Source organism: Penaeus chinensis, chromosome 31 (genome assembly GCF_019202785.1).
Source record: "Penaeus chinensis breed Huanghai No. 1 chromosome 31, ASM1920278v2, whole genome shotgun sequence".
Taxonomy (NCBI): domain Eukaryota; kingdom Metazoa; phylum Arthropoda; class Malacostraca; order Decapoda; family Penaeidae; genus Penaeus; species Penaeus chinensis.
Window position 1 is genome coordinate 28165155 of NC_061849.1, and position 16939 is coordinate 28182093.

The following is a 16939-nucleotide window of genomic DNA, read 5'->3' on the forward strand; positions in this document are numbered from 1 at the left end:
CTTGAATACGTCTGTGTGGCAATGATTGATCAGAGTTGCGCTGTGACCCTTGGCGGTGCTGTTGAGTGCCAGTTGCAGTGGAAAGACGAGAGAAGAGTGTCGTTATGAGCAGGTACATACTTGAAAATATGGAGAAAACGACTTTCGTGTTTTGCTGCAGAACATACGGTCGTAAAAGAACAACATACGACATACGCGGAGGGCCTGTTTGTTTACACGAGTCGTACATAGCGGCGGCGGCGGCGGTGGCGGCGGCGGTGCGTGCGGTCGCTGTCCTGATGAACTTCCGGCCAAGATATACCCGTCGGAACCCCGTTTTTGTGGAGCGGAACCCCGATACAGCGCGCCGATGATTACGGGCGAGCATTCGATAAACTCCACAGGTGGAATTCGGCGCCCGTGGTCCGAGGCTCGAGTCACTCCCTGCTTAGTGGCTTGGATTCGACTGGCTTTGGGAATGGCAGGGGGTGGGGGCAGAGCTGAACGCGTTATGTTTGTCAAGTTGTTGTTGTTGTTTTTGTTTCGGTCCATTTACTGAAGCAGAGAAGGCCGTGACTGCCCTCCCCCCCCTTATAAGGACCGGTGTGTGTCACCTTTGCCACCACAAGCACGGAAAAGTATTTCACCAAGACGTATTATAATTAGAGGTGATTATCTTCCCTTCCTCCCTTCGCCCGTCTCCCTCCCATTCCCCTCCATTCGGCCCTCCTCCCTCCCTCCCTCCCTCCCTCCCTTCACCCCTCCACCGCCTCCCTCTCCCCTCCTACCTGCTTCTCCCCCCAACCTGCTCCTCCCCCCCCAACCTGCTCCTCCCCCCAACCTGCTCCTCCCCCCCACCTGCTTCTCCCCCCCAACCTGCTTCTCCCCCCCAACCTGCTCCTCCCCCCCACCTGCTTCTCCCCCCCCCCAACCTGCTCCTCCCCCCTTCCTCCCTTCCCCCTATCCTACCTATTATCGCCGATTCCTGGACTCTGTAGGGGATTATTAAGGAAAATGTCAGCGGGATTGGTATGTTAGCTAGTCATTTTAAGAGCTGCTTCTTTTAATGTCCCCTCCCCCTCTCTTACCTCCCCCCCTCTATCCTCGATTACCCCCCCCCTCCCTCTTTATTACCTTCCCCTATCCATTCCCCATCCGTTCCTCTTCCCTCCCCTCTTCTTCCCTCCCCTCTTCTTCCCTCCCCTCCCACCCCCCTCCTCTCCCACCCCCCTCCTCTTCCCTCCGCCACTCTAAGGACTAAAGGAGTTTTTCGCGGATGAAGAAAGACACACATACACATTGGCGATTACTTGTGAGGTGTGCTGGGAAAATGCTCGCCCCCCCCTCCCTCCCTCTTCCCCTCCTCCCTCATCCTCCCTCCTACCCCCTTCTTCCCCTCCTATGCCTCCTCCGATCCCCCCCCCCCCGCCCAGCCATTCCTGTTCTGACATTTACGCCTAATCTATGTGGTTTCATAGGGAGGGGAAGTGCAGCTTCTTTGTGGGGATTTCAATGCTGCCTCAAGAACGTATCCACAGGTGGGTGAGTGAATCTTGGTCGCTTCTACCTTTTTTCTTTTTCTTTTCTCGTCGTGTTCTTGTGTTTGTTTGTTGTTATTTTCTTCTTCCTCTCCCTCCTCCTCCTCCTCCTCCTCCTCCTTTATGATAATGATGATGAAAATTATTATCATCATTATTATGACCATGGTGATAGTTGCCAAAACTAATGATAATAATAACAAGATATAGTAATGATAATAATAAGGATAGCTCATTTAGTGATAATTATGATGAGTTATAATGATCATGGTAATGAGGATGAAGATAATTGTGATGATGATAATGCCAATAATTTTGCTGATAATATTGATGATAATTTTTATGATAATGATAATTTTCCTGCTGATGATAATGATAATTTTGCTGCTGATAATGATACTAATTTTGATGATAGTTATGATAATGATAGTTTATAAAAATATATGGCAACATCCAACCTCACGAATGCCACCTAAACCGCAGAGTGTAACGTTTTCCGGCCATTTTATCCGGACGATACGGATTTTGCCGGCGCTGGACTCATGTAGCATTTTGTAGCAGCGGCTGGTTTGCATAAAAGAAATTGGAGGGGGGGGGTACGGTTACTGGGGGGGGGGGTGTATTGGTGACTGTGTAGGTGTGTGGTTTATTGAGTGCGTGGATGGATTGTGTGTGTGTGTGTGTGTGTGTGTGTGTGATTGTGTGTGTGTGTGTGTGTGTGTGTTGGTTGATTGAGTGCGTGGATGGATTGTGTGTGTGTGTGTTGGTTGATTGAGTACGTGGATGGATTGTGTGTGTGTGTGTGTGTGTGTGTATTCGTATGTGTATGTATGTGTGCCTGGTGTAAGTGTTTGTGTGCGTGCGTGCGTGAAGGGTCCGTGTCCCTGTGCGTGTGTAACTCGGAAGGACGTGGGAAGTGGTCGGTTGTCTCGGGCGGAAAAAATGGGGGGGGGGGGGTATGGAGAAATAAAACGCTTTCGCTTCGGTCCTGAGAGTGAGAGGTAGAGAGAGGTAGAGAGGAGAGAGAGAGAGAGGGAAAGGGAGGGAGAGAGGAAAAGGGAGGGAGAGAGGGAAAGGGAGGGAGGGAGAGGGATTGAGGAGAGAGAGGGGAGAGAGAGAGTAGATGGTAAATGAATTCACTAAAATGTTGGCGTGCCTCTTTTTTTCTGCTGTCGATTCCAAGTTTTTCTCTTTCGTTCTCTAATCATTTATTTATGCATCTTATTAAATACATGTTATTTGTTCTAGTACTTCATGAATGACGATAAGAAGTTACAGGGCCCTTCCGTCTTCAGAGTTGGTCATGCATAATTCATACAAGTATCCGCCCCCCCCCCTCCCCCCCTCACCTCACCCGCGAACGTGATTCAGATCATTGTCGGGCCATTACGCCTAGTAGCCGGCGATGAAAGGCGCTGTCAGTCAAACGAGTAACGAGCATGATTATTGTTATTTAGTGTCGATTCGTGGATTGGCTCGTTGATTTATCCGGGCGTAATTGTGCTCGATCAGATCCGAGACGCTGGGCGGGCGCGCGGGCACTCGGGTTGCGCGGCGGCCGAGGGTTGCACCTGCGGCCGGCGAGCGAGGCGGCCATTCAGGGCGGGCGGCGGTCCCACCCGTCCGAGCCGTCGCCGCCGCTCCGGATCGCCGATGCGGTTTTCCAACAACGCGTTTAAATCATCCGGCGTTTTATGCATGTGTTTTTGACTCGGGAATTGCGGTTGGCATTAGAGCGTTGTTGTTATTTTTTTGTGAGAGGGATTAGAACTCGCGAAGGAAAAGAGGGCGCGAGCCAAGCCGTCCGCGCAAGGTTTCGGACGACAGCCAAACGAGTGAAGGTCGCGAGGCGCTGCGAGCAACTATGTATGGCGGTGGCGGCGGCGGCGGGGTCGACGGAACGTTTCTTTAGCCGTTTCCTGCGGCCTTTCCGCGTCAAGGCATGGCTGGTAGTCGGGTAGGGGGTAGGGAGTGGGAGTGGGGGAAGACAGGCCTGTCCAGTCCATGTCTCTAGGGCACGGCGGCTATGGACGTGTACGGGAGACAAGAAGTGACAGTCATGCTACCGTCGTTCGGCGACCTGTAATTAGTTTGGGTTTAAGTTAGGGCTGTTGCAGGTGTAGAGCCGCTTGTGGCTGGGGAAGAAGGTATGCTTTTTACGCGAATAGATCCAAGCGAATTTGTCGGCCTCGCAGGAATAGCCTTGTCCTTGCCCCAGGGAGACGCCACCCGGAGTTACACAAGAGAAAACATTTCGTCACGTCCTGATTTTTCGAGATTTCATCACACATGCACACGCACCGGTGACCGGGGAGGGTATTACCACACACTTTCCAGAAAATAGGCCTATGCGGTTTTCTCCCCATCCCTAGGCGAGAGAGAACGCGAAGGGAAGGCGGAGGAAAGGAAGGAAGGACGGGGAGGGGGAGGGGAGGGGAGGGGAGGGGAGGGGAGGGGAGGGGAGGGGAGGGGAGGGGAGGGGAGGGGAGGGATTAAAAGGACCTTGGGAGACTCGGCCTAACTACCAGCAGCCGCACCTGACGCGAGGGAACTCACTTTCGGTTTCAATGCCCGTCAAGTCCGCCGACCGGGAGCGTAGCCTCACCTGCTTCTTTGTACACTATTTTTATCTACACAGAATAAACATAGGTATACAGTATACATATATAAACATGAGAGACAAGGTCTTCGTTGCTTGTTGCAGTGTGTAGATACTGTGTAGCACCGCAGGCTGCTCTTAAGACGTGATGATCGAGATGGACGCCTCCTTAGCGCGCCTGAAGGTGCTCGAAGCCGCGATTTAACGAGCTTGGAGGAGCCGGGAACGTGTTTGTTGCCACAGGGAAGAGGCAGGACGCGGAACGGGGGAGGGGAAGGGGGAGGGAGGGAGAGGAGAAGGGGGGAGGAGAGGGGAATTAGGAGGGAAGGTAGAGGAGAAGAGAGTGGAGGGGAGGGGAATTAGGAGGGAAGGGAGAGGAGAAGAGAGGGAAGGGGAGGGAAACTAGGAGGGAAGGGAGAGGAGAAGAGAGGGAAGGGGAGGGGAACTAGGAGGGAAGGAGGAGAGAAGGGGGCCGAGAGGAGAGAGGGTAAGAGGGGGAAAAGGGAAGGGAAGGGAAGGGAAGAGGAGAACGGTGGGATACGGGGAAAAGGGAAGGGAAGGGAAGGGAAGAGGAGAACGGGGGGAGACGGGGAGAAGGGAAGGAGAAGAGAGGAGGGAGAAGGAGACGAAGGGATGTTAAAGAGGGAGAAGGAGTGAGGGGAGGTCAGAGAAGGGAAGGAGTGGAGAGAGGGGAAGAGGAGGAGGAGGAGAAGGGAAGGGGAGGACTGGAAGTAGAAAGAATGTTGGGGGTAGGGGTGAGAATCGGGCACAGGAAGAAACCTTAATGGAAGAGTAGACCTGTTGTTTGCTCTGTATGGTGGGCTCGGCTGTAGTCAACAGAGCGTTTGATTAAAGGGAGAAAAAAAAATCGGGTTTTGGTATTTAACGATCAAGAAGGATTGGACATGCACGGAAGAAGGTCTCGTATGTGCGTCTGTATCTACGTTTTCGGATTATTTCTTTGTATATTTTTATGGGTTCGTAGATAAATTTGCGTCTTCCATTTCTCACACGAACTTAAGAAATGAACTGAGGCAGATAAAAGGAGGAAGAAAAGGAAGAGGGATAAGGAGGAGACATTAGCTGAAGGTGTAGAAACAAAGCCTCCAAAAATGGAGAGTGGAAGAAGTAACCCTCTTCCTTTCATAATGTAATGAGGGTTAACATGACGAGACCTTTTTTTCTTTTCTTTTTTACTTTCTCTTCTTTTCGCGAGGCTTAAAATTCTTAAAAGGGATGTGGACATTAGCATTTTTTTACATTAGATTACATATTTTTATATTATTTATTTATATATATATATATATTTTTTTTAACTACTACCTCTGCTTGTAATAATTATTTATAATAACTTGACTGATGTAACGTTTACCTCGCTTGGCCAAGTGCTCTTATGTGAGCTTTTAGTCTTTTTTTCAATCCTTGAGGAATTGCGAAAGCAGGATACAGCGAGGAAGAGAAAAGATACAACCATAATAACAAAACAGAATAAAAAGACGAAGAAAAATGGGAAATAATAAGAAGAACATGAATAAAAAGGCAATCAACAGGATGCGGTTTTTCTCGCGACGGCCGCCGAGGAGGAATTCGTCTTGGCCGAGAGGAAGCAGTGGCGTCCAGGATAGGCGATTTGGCGAGGACGACGGAGGAGGAGGTTGGGGCCTACGAAAGGTTTTGGCGATCGGGCGTCGTGCGTGGATTGTAGCTTCGGCGTTGTTGCGTTGTTTGGTTATCGTAAAGGATGTTTGTTTTTCGTTGAGTGTCCTAGATTGGGGATTTTTTTTCTAACTCTTGTTCTTTTTATTTGTTTAGTTGTATATTAGTATGTCTGTGTCTGTCTGTCAGTCTATCTATCCATATATCCATCTTCCCCTACCCTCCCTTCCTTTTCCAATTCATTTTATCTTTGAAAAGGGTCAAAAAGTAGGGGGGGGGTGGGGTACAGCCGGGCGGAAAGGGTAAGAGAGACCCAGGGGATGGCTGGAGGCGAACGGAATGAACTCGTGCTTGACTTCATTACCGGTCCGTATGGTTGCGGCCGAGAAGTCAAACGAAGCCATTCTCACCTCCCCCCAGCTACCCCCCCACCCCCACTCTCAACCCCCTCTCCCAACCCCCACTCCCACTCCCACTCCCACCCTCAACCCCCTCTCCCACCCCTAACCCCAGACCCCAACCCCTTAGGTATAGGCCTAGGGGCGTCGAGAGGAAAGAGAGGGAGAGAGGGAGAGAGAAGGAAGAGGGGGAAGGGGGAAGGGGAAGAAAGTAGGGTGTAAGAAGGAAGGGATGAAGGAGGGAAGATAAGGAGGCAGGGAAAGAAGAGAAAAGGGAAAAGTGGGAAGGGATAAAAATTGAGAGCAACGCGTACGGGAGAAAGGGAGAGGAAGAAGGGGATTAGGAGAGGGGAATGAAAGGAAAGTAGAGCAGGAATCGAAGAGAGGCTTCGAGAATTGGGCCGGAAGAACAGGCGATCGGAGAGCTGCTTCTCTTCCTCCTACTCCTTCTCCTTCTCCTCCTCCTCCTCCTCCTCCTCCCCCTTCGTCACCATCTTCATCCTCCTCCTCCTCCTTCGTCACCATCTTCATCCTCATCCTCCAATTCCTCTTACTCCTTTACATCATACCCCCCCCCCTCTTCCTCCTCTTCTTCTTCCTCCCCCCCTCCTCCTCCTCCTCTTCTTCCTCCCCCTCCTCCTCCTCCTCTTCTTCCTCCCCCTCCTCCTCCTCCTCCTCTTCTTCCTCCCCCTCCTCCTCATCCTCCTTTTCTTCTTCCTCCTCCCTTCTCCAATTCCTCTTCTTCTTCTTCCTTCCCCCTCCTCCTCCTCCTCCGCTCCGCCTCCTTGTTCGCCTCTCCCTTCACCCTTCCTTCCATCCCAGTACTCCTAACCCGGGCCATTGACCGCCAAGGAGGAACTCTCGCTCAGAAGCGTAAAGAGGAAGCAGGAACTGAGGAGGATAGGAAAAGGAAGAGGAAGGGAAGAGGGGGTGGGAGAGGAAGAACGGGGGAGGGTGGAGGGGAGAGAGGGTAGGGAGAAGGGGAAGCGGACAATTAGTGTGGGGAATTTTAGACAGGTGAGGCTTGTTAGGCGTGTGGAGGAGGCCTTAGGCAGGCAAGGAAGGGTGTTAGACGGGGATAGGAAGGCGTTAGGCAGGCAAGGATGTTAGACGGGGATAGGAAGGCGTTAGATAGGCAAGGATGTTAGACGGGGATAGGGAGGCGTTAGACAGGCAAGGGTGTAGGACGGGGATAGGGAGGCGTTAGACAGGCAATGAAGAGTGTTAGACGCGGGGAAAGTGGAGGTGTTCGACAGGCAATGAAGAGTGTTAGACGCGGGGAAAGTTGAGGTGTTCGACAGGATGTGATACATGTTCATTCGGCGAGTTGAGTGTGTCCGCAGCAGATTTCCCGGGGGGGGGGGGTCGAGAGTCCAGGTGACATCACTGTGATTTCTATGACTTCGGGAGAGAAAATTGGGCAGGGAGGATATTACGGGGTTTGGGTAGTGTGTCAGTGTGTACGGAGGGTTATTGCACTCTCTTCTGTCCTCTCCTTTTATCTTCTTCTTTTTTCTTTTAACTTTGCTTGTCTCTGCGTGGTGTGTGTTTGTAGCATATTAATCGCCACGTTCTCTATGTTCTTTCTCTCCGATTTTTCCCCTCTCTCTCTCTCTCTCTCTCTCTCTCTCTCTCTCTCTCTCTCTCTCTCTCTCTCTCTCTCTCTCTCTCTCTCTCTCTCTCTCTCTCTCTCTCTCTCTCTCTCCCCCCCCTCCCGGTAAAGCCTATCCGCCCAGTGCCTACCGCTGCGGCGTCGGCGGCTCCCCAGCGCGGTGTGAACTCCCGAGTAAGCTGCAATAAAGAGGTTAGTGCTCCCCTTGCCGTAGTCGGGGATGGTTATGCTGAGGTGGCGCGCTTAATTTATGTTTCTGGTCCGTTCTTTTTCCTTTTTCTTTTCCCCTTTTTTTCCATTTTCGATTTTTTTTTTTTTTTTTTTATCTGGTTTTCTCCCTCCTCTCTCGAGTATTTTGCTCTCATTAGGATTTTTGTTTAATGAGCTTTTCGTATGTTTTCTTACTTATCTTTTAGTCTTCGTCTTTCTTTTTTTATTCCCTATCGCCTTTTCATTTTTTATTTTATTTTTAATATCACTTCTTATAGGAATAGGAAAAAAATCGGCAGAGATGTAGTTTTAAGAATAGAACCAAATAAAAGTTTTTTTCTCTCTGTCTCTCTCCATTGAAAGAAAGAAAGAAAGAAAAAGGAAAAAAAAGTGTGTGGGAGGGGAAAGAACGTGATTCGGTCGTCAGATCCCCACGAAATATCGCTCCTAATAACTGTATTACGGGAAATCTGTGGACATTTATTTTCGAAGCAGTTCGGGATATTTTTTTTTTTTTTTTTCGTGTGTTAGGGAGATGGAGAAGATGAGGGAGAAGGGGTGGAAGGGAGGGAGGGAGGGAGGGAGAGGGAGGAGAAGGGAAGGGAGGAGGGAGGAGGAAGGAAGGGAGGAGGAAGGAGGAAGGAGGAAGGAGGAAGGAGGAAGGAAGGAAGGAAGGAAGGAAGGAAGAGAGGGAGAGGGAGAGGGAGGAAAGAAAGAAAGAAGGAAGGAAGGAACGAACGAAGGAAGGAAGTAAGGAAGGAAGGAAGAGGAGGAGGAGAGAGAGAGGTAGACGATTACGCGAACAGAGAAAGGCGTGAATGAGGAAGGAGGAGGAGGAGAGAAAAGAAGTAATATGAGATAGATGAGATGAAAGATTTGACTGAGGAGGAGGAGGAGGAGGAGGAGGAGGAGGAGGAGGAGGAGGAGGAGGAGACAGAAGCAGCAGCCAAGGAAATTTGGCCTGCGAGTGCAAGTCATGCTGGAGGTGGCTCCTTCCGGCACGGTAGCCTCCTCCTCCTCCTCCTCCTCCTCCTCCTCCTCTCCCCCCCCCCTCCGTAATCCCCCTCCTACCTCTTTTCTCCCATCTCCCTTCTTTCCCCACTCCACCCTTCTATCCCATCTCTGTCTTCTCTCTCTCTTTCTCCCTCCCATCATCGCTCCCACTCTCTCCTCCCCTCTTTCATCCCTCCCCTCTTCCCTCCCCTCTTCCCTCCCCCTTCATCCCTCCCCTCTTCCCTCCCCCTGTCTCCTCCCCTTTTTCATCTCTCCCCTCTTCCCTCACACTTCATCCCTCCCTCCCCTCCTCTCCCCTCCCCTCCCCTCCCCTCCCCTCCCCTCCCCCCTAACTCTTCCCCGCTCTCCCCCATCCCATGTCGTGTTTCACCCGCGTCGAAGTGAAAAGCCTTGGGGGGGGGGGGGAGGCGTTAATAGAAATTAAGAAGGGGAAGGAGGAGGAAGAGGGGAAGAAAGGGGAAAAGGGAGGAGGAGGAGGAGGAGGAGGAGGAGGAGGAGGAGGAGGAGGAGGAGGAGGAGGAGGAGGAGGAGGAGGAGGATAAGAAGAAGGGGGGAAGAGAGGAAGAGGAGGAAAAGAAGAAGGGGGGAAGAGGGGAAGGAGGAGGATAAGAAGAAGAGGGGAAGGAGGAGGAAGAGGAGGAGGAGGAGGAAGAGGAGGAGGAGGAGGAGGAGGGGGGGAAGGAGGGGGGGAAGGAAGAGAAGCTTGCGGTGAGAAACAGTGACGAATTAAGACGGAAATCCCAATAAGTAGGGGGGGAGGGGGGCTGAAGGAAGGGGGTACAGCAGGAGGTGAAATTTGAAAGGATGGACGAAGGGTAGGGGTGGGGGTGGGGGGGAAGAGGTAGTGGGAGGAGGGTTACAGTCAATTAAAGATAATGATAGATGTTAGAAAGACAAGTCGCGTCGGAATGAGCGAGAAGTTTGCACCCCCCCCCCCCCCATTCTCCCATTATTCTCTCCCCCCCTACCTATGACTCCCCCCACCCCCTTCCCTCCTGGCTGTGGGTGTGCGAACTGTCCCATGGGCGGTGGGTGCTGTCACCCATGGAAGGCCGGGGAATGGTAGGAGGAGGAGAAAAGGAAAGAGGAGGAGGAGGAAGAGAAGGAGGAGAAGGAGGAGAAGGAGAAGGAGAAGGAGGAGAAGCAGGAGAAGAAGAAGAAGAAGAAGAAGAGAAAAGGGAAGGGGAGATAAGGAGATGAAGATATTGAGAATAAGGAGGACGAGGGAGAAGGTAGAGACAGAGAGAAGAAGAAAACGATTAGGAATGAGAGGGAGGGATGAGGAGGCGAAATGGAGCAAGAAGAAAGAGGAAATTTAAGATGAAAGTTTAAGGTAATGGAAAGATCGGCAGAATAAGAAGAGTGGAGAGATATTTAAAAAGAAAGAAAATGATAATTGTTTACATCATACGAATGTCATAATTATTTTGATTAGGCCTTATGATATACCCGAACGAAAAGTAAATATGTAGTGTTTATATACTCCTTTATCCATTCCCCATTCTTTTATCTATAATTTCTTTTACCTGTGTTTTCCTTCCCCTATCTATCTCTCCCCTTTTGATTCCTCTACTTCTCTTTTCTCTCAACCTCTCCTCTTCCCCATTTTCCTTCCAATAACTTCCCTCCTCCCCAAATTTCCACCATACTTTTTTCCCTCCCCCAACTTCCCCATATTCCCCCTCCTCCTCAGTCTTCCCCATATTTCCCCTCCTCCTCAATCTTCCCCATATTTTCCCCCTCCCCAAACTTCCCCATATTTCCCCTCCTCAGTCTTCCTCATATTTCCCCCCCTCTCCTGACCCCCCCCACCCCCCACCCGGCCTCGCTCACCTGTTCCGTGCACCTTGCCCCCCCCCCCCCCCCCCCCCCCGGATTCCCTGCCACCTGGACGGAACCCGAGCCTACGGGAGGAGGGGTTCCGCTCCGCCGCCCAAGCACGCAGCCCTTTCTCATTACCCTGGTGCTTGACCCCGCGGCGCCTGCTGGTCATCTTCCGTACTGCTGGGTCCCTTCTTGTTTCTCTGTCTTTCTCTCTCTTTCTCTCTTTCTCTCTTTCTCTCTCTCTCTCTTTCTCTCTCTTTCTCTCTTTCTCTCTCTTTCTCTCTCTCTCTCTTTCTCTCTTTCTCTCTTTCTCTCTTTCTCTCTTTTTCTCTTTCTCTCTTTCTCTCTTCTCTCTTTCTCTCTTTCTCTCTCTCTCTCTCTCTCTCTCTCTCTCTTCTCTCTCTCTCTCTCTCTCTCTCTCTCTCTCTCTCGCTCTCTCTCTCGCTCTCTCTCGCTCTCTCTCTCCTCTCTCTCCTCTCTCTCTCTCTCTCTCTCGCTCTCTCTCTCTCTCTCTCTCTCTCTCTCTCTCTCTCTCTCTCTCTCTCTCCTCTCTCTCTCTCTCTCGCTCTCTCTCGCTCTCTCTCTCTCGCTCTCTCTCTCTCTCTCTCTCTCTCTCGCTCTCTCTCCTCTCTCTGCTCTCTCTCTCTCTCTCTCTCTCTCTCTCTCTCTCTCTCTCTCGCTCTCTCGCTCTCTCGCTCTTTTCTTGTATTTTTCTTTCGCTTTCTTCTGTTTTGCTATTCCTTTTCTTTCGTTCTTTCTTTTTCTGTGTCTGTCTGCATGTATGTATCTCTGTCTATCTGTATCTGCGTCTGTCAGTCTCTTTGTCTGTCCCTGTGCGTGGGTGCTTTCGAAAATAATTGAAATAATTATAGATGACGCGCACCATGATAAGCGCTCAAAAGAACATGATATCAGTACGATTGCATCTTTTGAAATATATATATATATATATGTTACAAGAGATCGAGTGAAGGATTCGACTCCTTTTATTGTTGTCTATTTTTAGGAATGTTCGATTCAGCTTCGATATTTTTTTCTTTTCCTTTTTTTTTTTTTTCTTTTTTTTGTCTTTCTCTGTGTCTCGAGCTACATCACGATATTTAATGGGCGAGCGCGGGGTTAAGAGAGGACAATATCGAGATCTTATCGTGTGGCTTTTTTCGGTCGTAATCTCGTATCATTTTTTTTTTTTTTTTTGTTTTTTATTCTTTGGCAAGGAAACCAAGAAATAAGATTTTGCCTATATATGCTGGGGGCAAATGTTATTGCGTTTCTCTCTCTCTCTCTTCTCTCTCAGTCCCCCCTTACCCTCCATCCCCCTCGCCACACACACACACACACACACACACACACACACACACACACACACACCACACACACACACACCACACACGAAGCCATGCAGCGGCGAAAATACGCAAGCACATGCACCCAGAATTAAAAAAAAAAAAAAAATCCGCGATCTACAAGCGGCATAAGGGGCGGCATTCTCAGAGTCACCCCTTCCTCCTCCTCATTAATCTTTCGAATAAAAAGATTCTTATAAGACGCTAAGGAAAAGCGCGGGTTATAGAATCAGGGTCACCGTATGTCGACTCGATATCAAACCAGTCGTTCATTTTGTACATGGGCCACTCACCATTTAATATCTTTATTCAGAGATATGTTTGTTTTTTAGTCTAGTATATTGGGATTATTATTATTGTTGTTGTTGTTCTTTCTCTTCACGCTGTTTTTTTTTTATGGGTTTCGTTAGTTTTTTGATTTTTCAACTGATTTTTTTTGATCGATATTTTTTAACAATATTTCGTTATTATGCGAGTTTTTATTTCGATTTTCTAAAAACACTTATTCGATATGATGCCACATGATCTCTTTTACCGTATTTGTTTTTCCGTCCGAGTTCGGAGTTTTTTTCTTTTCTTTCAATACATCATTCTTTATTTCTACAATTATGTCTCTTATTGTTGCATTCTTCTTGATGATCTCGCAGGCCTTTTTATCCAACACAAATTCTCTTCACTTTTTATATTTATTTTTTACCCTCGATCGATCTGTAAGTTGTTTAATCATTACTATATAATGAGCCGGACTAACCCCCCCCCCCCCAACTCACATCACCTCTTTGTCATACCTCGCTGAGCTGTCATGTCATCCAAGGCTCTGCGAGAGTGCAGACGAGAGGCAGATCGTACCGAGTAGGGCTATGTTAAATGGAATCAGGAAGGGGAAGTGCGTGGGGTGGGACTGTGGATGAGAGGTTTCTGTGGGTGGGAGGGATTAAGCGTGAGTGGATATGGGTTAGGGTAAGGATAGCGTGAGTGAGAGGTTAGGTGAGATAGGGTGAGGGGTCGGTTAACGGCAGTGGGTAAGAGGGTGCAGTTGAGTGGGTTGGTGGTAGGGGTTTGGTTTGGGTGGAGATTATAGTGGTAGGGTATAGTGGAATGAAGGGTCGGAGTTTTAGATTGGGTTTGAGTGGTCGTCGAGGAGTGTGAGGCGGCTGTGTAAGAGTTGAGGTGAGTCGCGAGCAGTTTTGTGTTAAATTAGGCGAGTGTATAGGATGCGGCAGTCGAGGCGGGTGAATTGAGAGTCGGTAGGTTACGTCTAGGTTTTTATATGTCTCCTTATCCTTGCTAGGCTCTATTCAAAAGCATTCCCTTTTGTATTTGTTTTCTTCGCTGCAAATGTTTTAGCGGGTTCGTAAAAATATTTCCATGCTGACTGCGAGTGGGAAAAATGTGGATGAAGACTATAAATTATACTTGAAGATATTGAGTTTCCCTATACGTTGTCTTAGCATATCTGCTAATGGGAAGGCATCGAGTATAATTAGCTTTGTCTCTGCATAAACTAATTAGCAACCCTCCTTACTAATAACATGACTTTACTTTCTTTGTTTCTCTTATAATTACTTCTATACAGAGAAGATTCTCAAAACAAACAGACGCAACCACCGAATCGACTCAAAGGGAAATTAGGTAGGCGTCACACACTGCACCTGACACGAAGCCTAGAGTACTTAAAGGATCCATTTTTATAATGACACTAACTCAGGGGCTCTGGACACCCACTCAGCTATAACAGGAGCTCGCACATAGCCTAGAGCATCAGAGTTAAAGGAACATCAGACAATAATTGATAAGATAATACCATGATTAGCTTGATGACATGGTCCGAGTGGGCACGATAGAGGGGGCTGATAAGAAATCGGGATTTTGTATTTGTTTATGGATTAATTATCGTGTCCTATGTTTCCTTTTTTTCTTTTCCATCGTGAAAACTAGCACAGGGGGAGGGAGGGGATGAAATTCATTATCTGTGGATATCTTTCCATTCACGAAAACCAGTTTGTGTGTATCAGAATCCTTCGTTTGGTATCTAACCCTAACCATTTTACCAAAATAGGTAGAAGTTATAGAGGCAAGCAAGTGGAAAACGGACAGGAACCTGGCGAACAGATGACAGTCGCAGCGGCCAACCAGGGGTGAATCCTGCCCCCCCCCCTTCTCCCCCCTGCCTAGGCTACACGGCCGGGAAGACCCTTGCGGAGCACGGGTCGACCCTTGCCCGCCCTACACATGACCGCATGCATCATCGAAGGCTCTTAAAAACCAGCGAGGTCGCGAGTTTTTGCTGATGTTTGGCGAGGTCACTTCATGTATGTCAGTAAGCGTGCTCAGCAGCACTGTGTATCACCGGCGCCCAGCGAGGAGGACGTTGTTTGCAGATGATTCTGGAGGCCGGGGGGGGGGCAGGGCAGGGCAGAGGGGGGAGGTAATGATTAATTTGGCGTTGTGGATTGGTACAGGGGGGGGGATGGAGGCGAGACGAAATTGAAAGTAGCGGATAACTGGTGGCTTGTATTGATATTGACATATGACAGCTATGTCTCTGAAACTTCAATTCTACGAGGCATGCATAAAAGGATACACGTTGAACAGGTTGACACGTATACTCTCTCCTTGGTTTGACAACCGCAGGATCACTTGGCATAATAATACCATTAGTACATTAAATTTTACGATCGCATCGCTTTGTGTGGATACGCGTGCGCGAGATCCCGCCCTCTTTCAATTTTGGCGTGCGCGAGCAGACTCGCCCGGGAACTCTCACCGAAGCGTAACAAATAAACAAAACAGAGTGACCAAAATAATCATTTGCATACCGCTCCGTTCAACAATAAGGGGGTGCAGAGTCGCTACGATCTCGTTGCAGAACCGCGAAGACCCGGATTCAAGAATGTAAATAAATAAATAAATAATTACGTAAATAAATACAATAAAAGGAGTCGTTCTTCGTTACGTCATTAGGCTTTGGAATTTGGGAATCGATTGTCCGAATCCGTAATCTGGGCGGGGGGGGGGGGGGGGGGGGTGGGTGGGGGGGGGGGGGGGGGGGGGCGGGGGGGGGGGGGGGGGGGGGGGGGGGGGGGGGGGGGGGGGGGGGGGGGGGGGGGGGGGGGGGGGGGGGGGGGGGGGGGGGGGGTTGGGGGGGGGGGGGGGGGGGGGGGGGGGTATGCTATTGGGTGATATCGAGCTTGCGTGAAATCAACTTCGTGCACAATGGTCGGGTGGGCGTGCGGGGTTGCGGATGACTTTGGGGTTATTCGGCCTTTCGTGGCGGTGTGTATGAGAAGTGTGGGGTGGGGGGGTTAGAGCAGATACAAAATGGCCGTTGATTTATGGAAGATTTGAGCCGCCTCTCTCTCTCTTTCTTTTCTTTTTTTTTTTTTCTTTCTTTCTTTTTTCTTTCTTTTTTTTTTCTTTTTTCCTTTCTTTCTTTTCTTTTTTCCTTTCTTTTTCTTTTTTTTCTTTTTTTTTCTTTCTTTCTTTCTTTTTTCTTTTTCTTTTCTTTCTTTTTTTTTCTTTTCTTTTTTAACTGCCAAATTTTGGAAATAGTCCCCGGATTTTAAAATCTTCGGGCGACGGGGGCTCTGTTTGGGAGAATCTTCTATTTGCGTCAAATTTTCCGAATTGAGAAATGGACAAAAATAATTTCGTCTGTACGTAGACGTAGTCCCATCCCCAGTAATTTTTTTGTCTGTTCAAATGAACATCTTGCAAAAAAACCCCCAAACACGGGCGTTGCGTATAAAAATCGCATTTTTTTTTTAAACCCTTCAAACCCCTGCCATATTCCCCCTAAATTAGGGTCAGCCAGCACTCTCCCCCGAGGGCCTCTGCAATGACACCGATAGTGCCGCTTGCCTTCTCTCTATCAAACCTATCTATATCTATCTAATTTTCTCCATTCCTTTCTTTCTCTTCCTCTTTCTCTTTTTTCTCAGACAAATGACTTATCCGAGAGGGGGCCTTGCTCCGATCAGCAGTCACGTGACGTCGCGCTGCACGGGGGGTTGCAATTTTTAAATTGAAAACCCACTTCTCCCAGGATTACTTTTTCAGAGATTTTAATTCTCTTTCCCTTTTTTCTTAGTCGTTTTAAAAAAGGGTTTGTAAGTTGTTTTCTTTGTATTTTGTTTAGCTTGTATGGTTCTAAATAACTTCCAACCTAGAGGAATAGAAAGAAAGACATTTTAAAATCTAGACAGAGGGAAAAAGAGAGGAGGCGAGAGAGAGGGGAGAGGACGGAGAGAGGAGGAGAGAGAGAGAGGAGAGAGAGAGTAAGAGGAGAAGAGAGAGGAAGAGAGAGAGAGAGAGGAAAAGGCGAGCGAAAAAACCCCGACCCGAGCCAGAACCCCCCCCCGACCCCAGTTTAGTCACTGACTGTACCCCCCGGGCCCCCTGGGGCCACTTGAAACCCTCTGGCTGTTCTTGGTACAACCCTACCCCCCCCCGGCCCCCCTTCAACCACTCCCACTCAGACCCCCCCGGGAGGGTTGAATCCCCCCCCCCCCGAGCCGTGAGGGGGAAGGAGGGGGGTATTTTTGGGGAAGAGACAAATGGAGACCAGTTGGAAAAAATGAAATTAACAAAATCCCTAGAAAACTAAAATATAAAAGCTCCCTTCAAATGGTTTTCCCCCCCAAACCAATTGGAAACCCCTTCCAACACTCTTATCTTTCTCATTCCTTCCTCAACCTCCCTTTTCTTCCAACTTCCGTTGTTTTTTTCCGAAAAGGCGTGCTAAACGCTAAAATTTTGAAAAA

At 49.1% G+C, this 16939-nt stretch overlaps 1 protein-coding gene across 1 annotated transcript in view; it reads left to right on the forward strand.

Annotated features, from left to right (window-relative positions):
* The window catches only part of LOC125042223 (RNA-binding protein fusilli-like), a 170037-nt gene that overhangs the window by 70890 nt on the left and 82208 nt on the right, over nt 1–16939 (forward strand). The window lies entirely within an intron of this gene.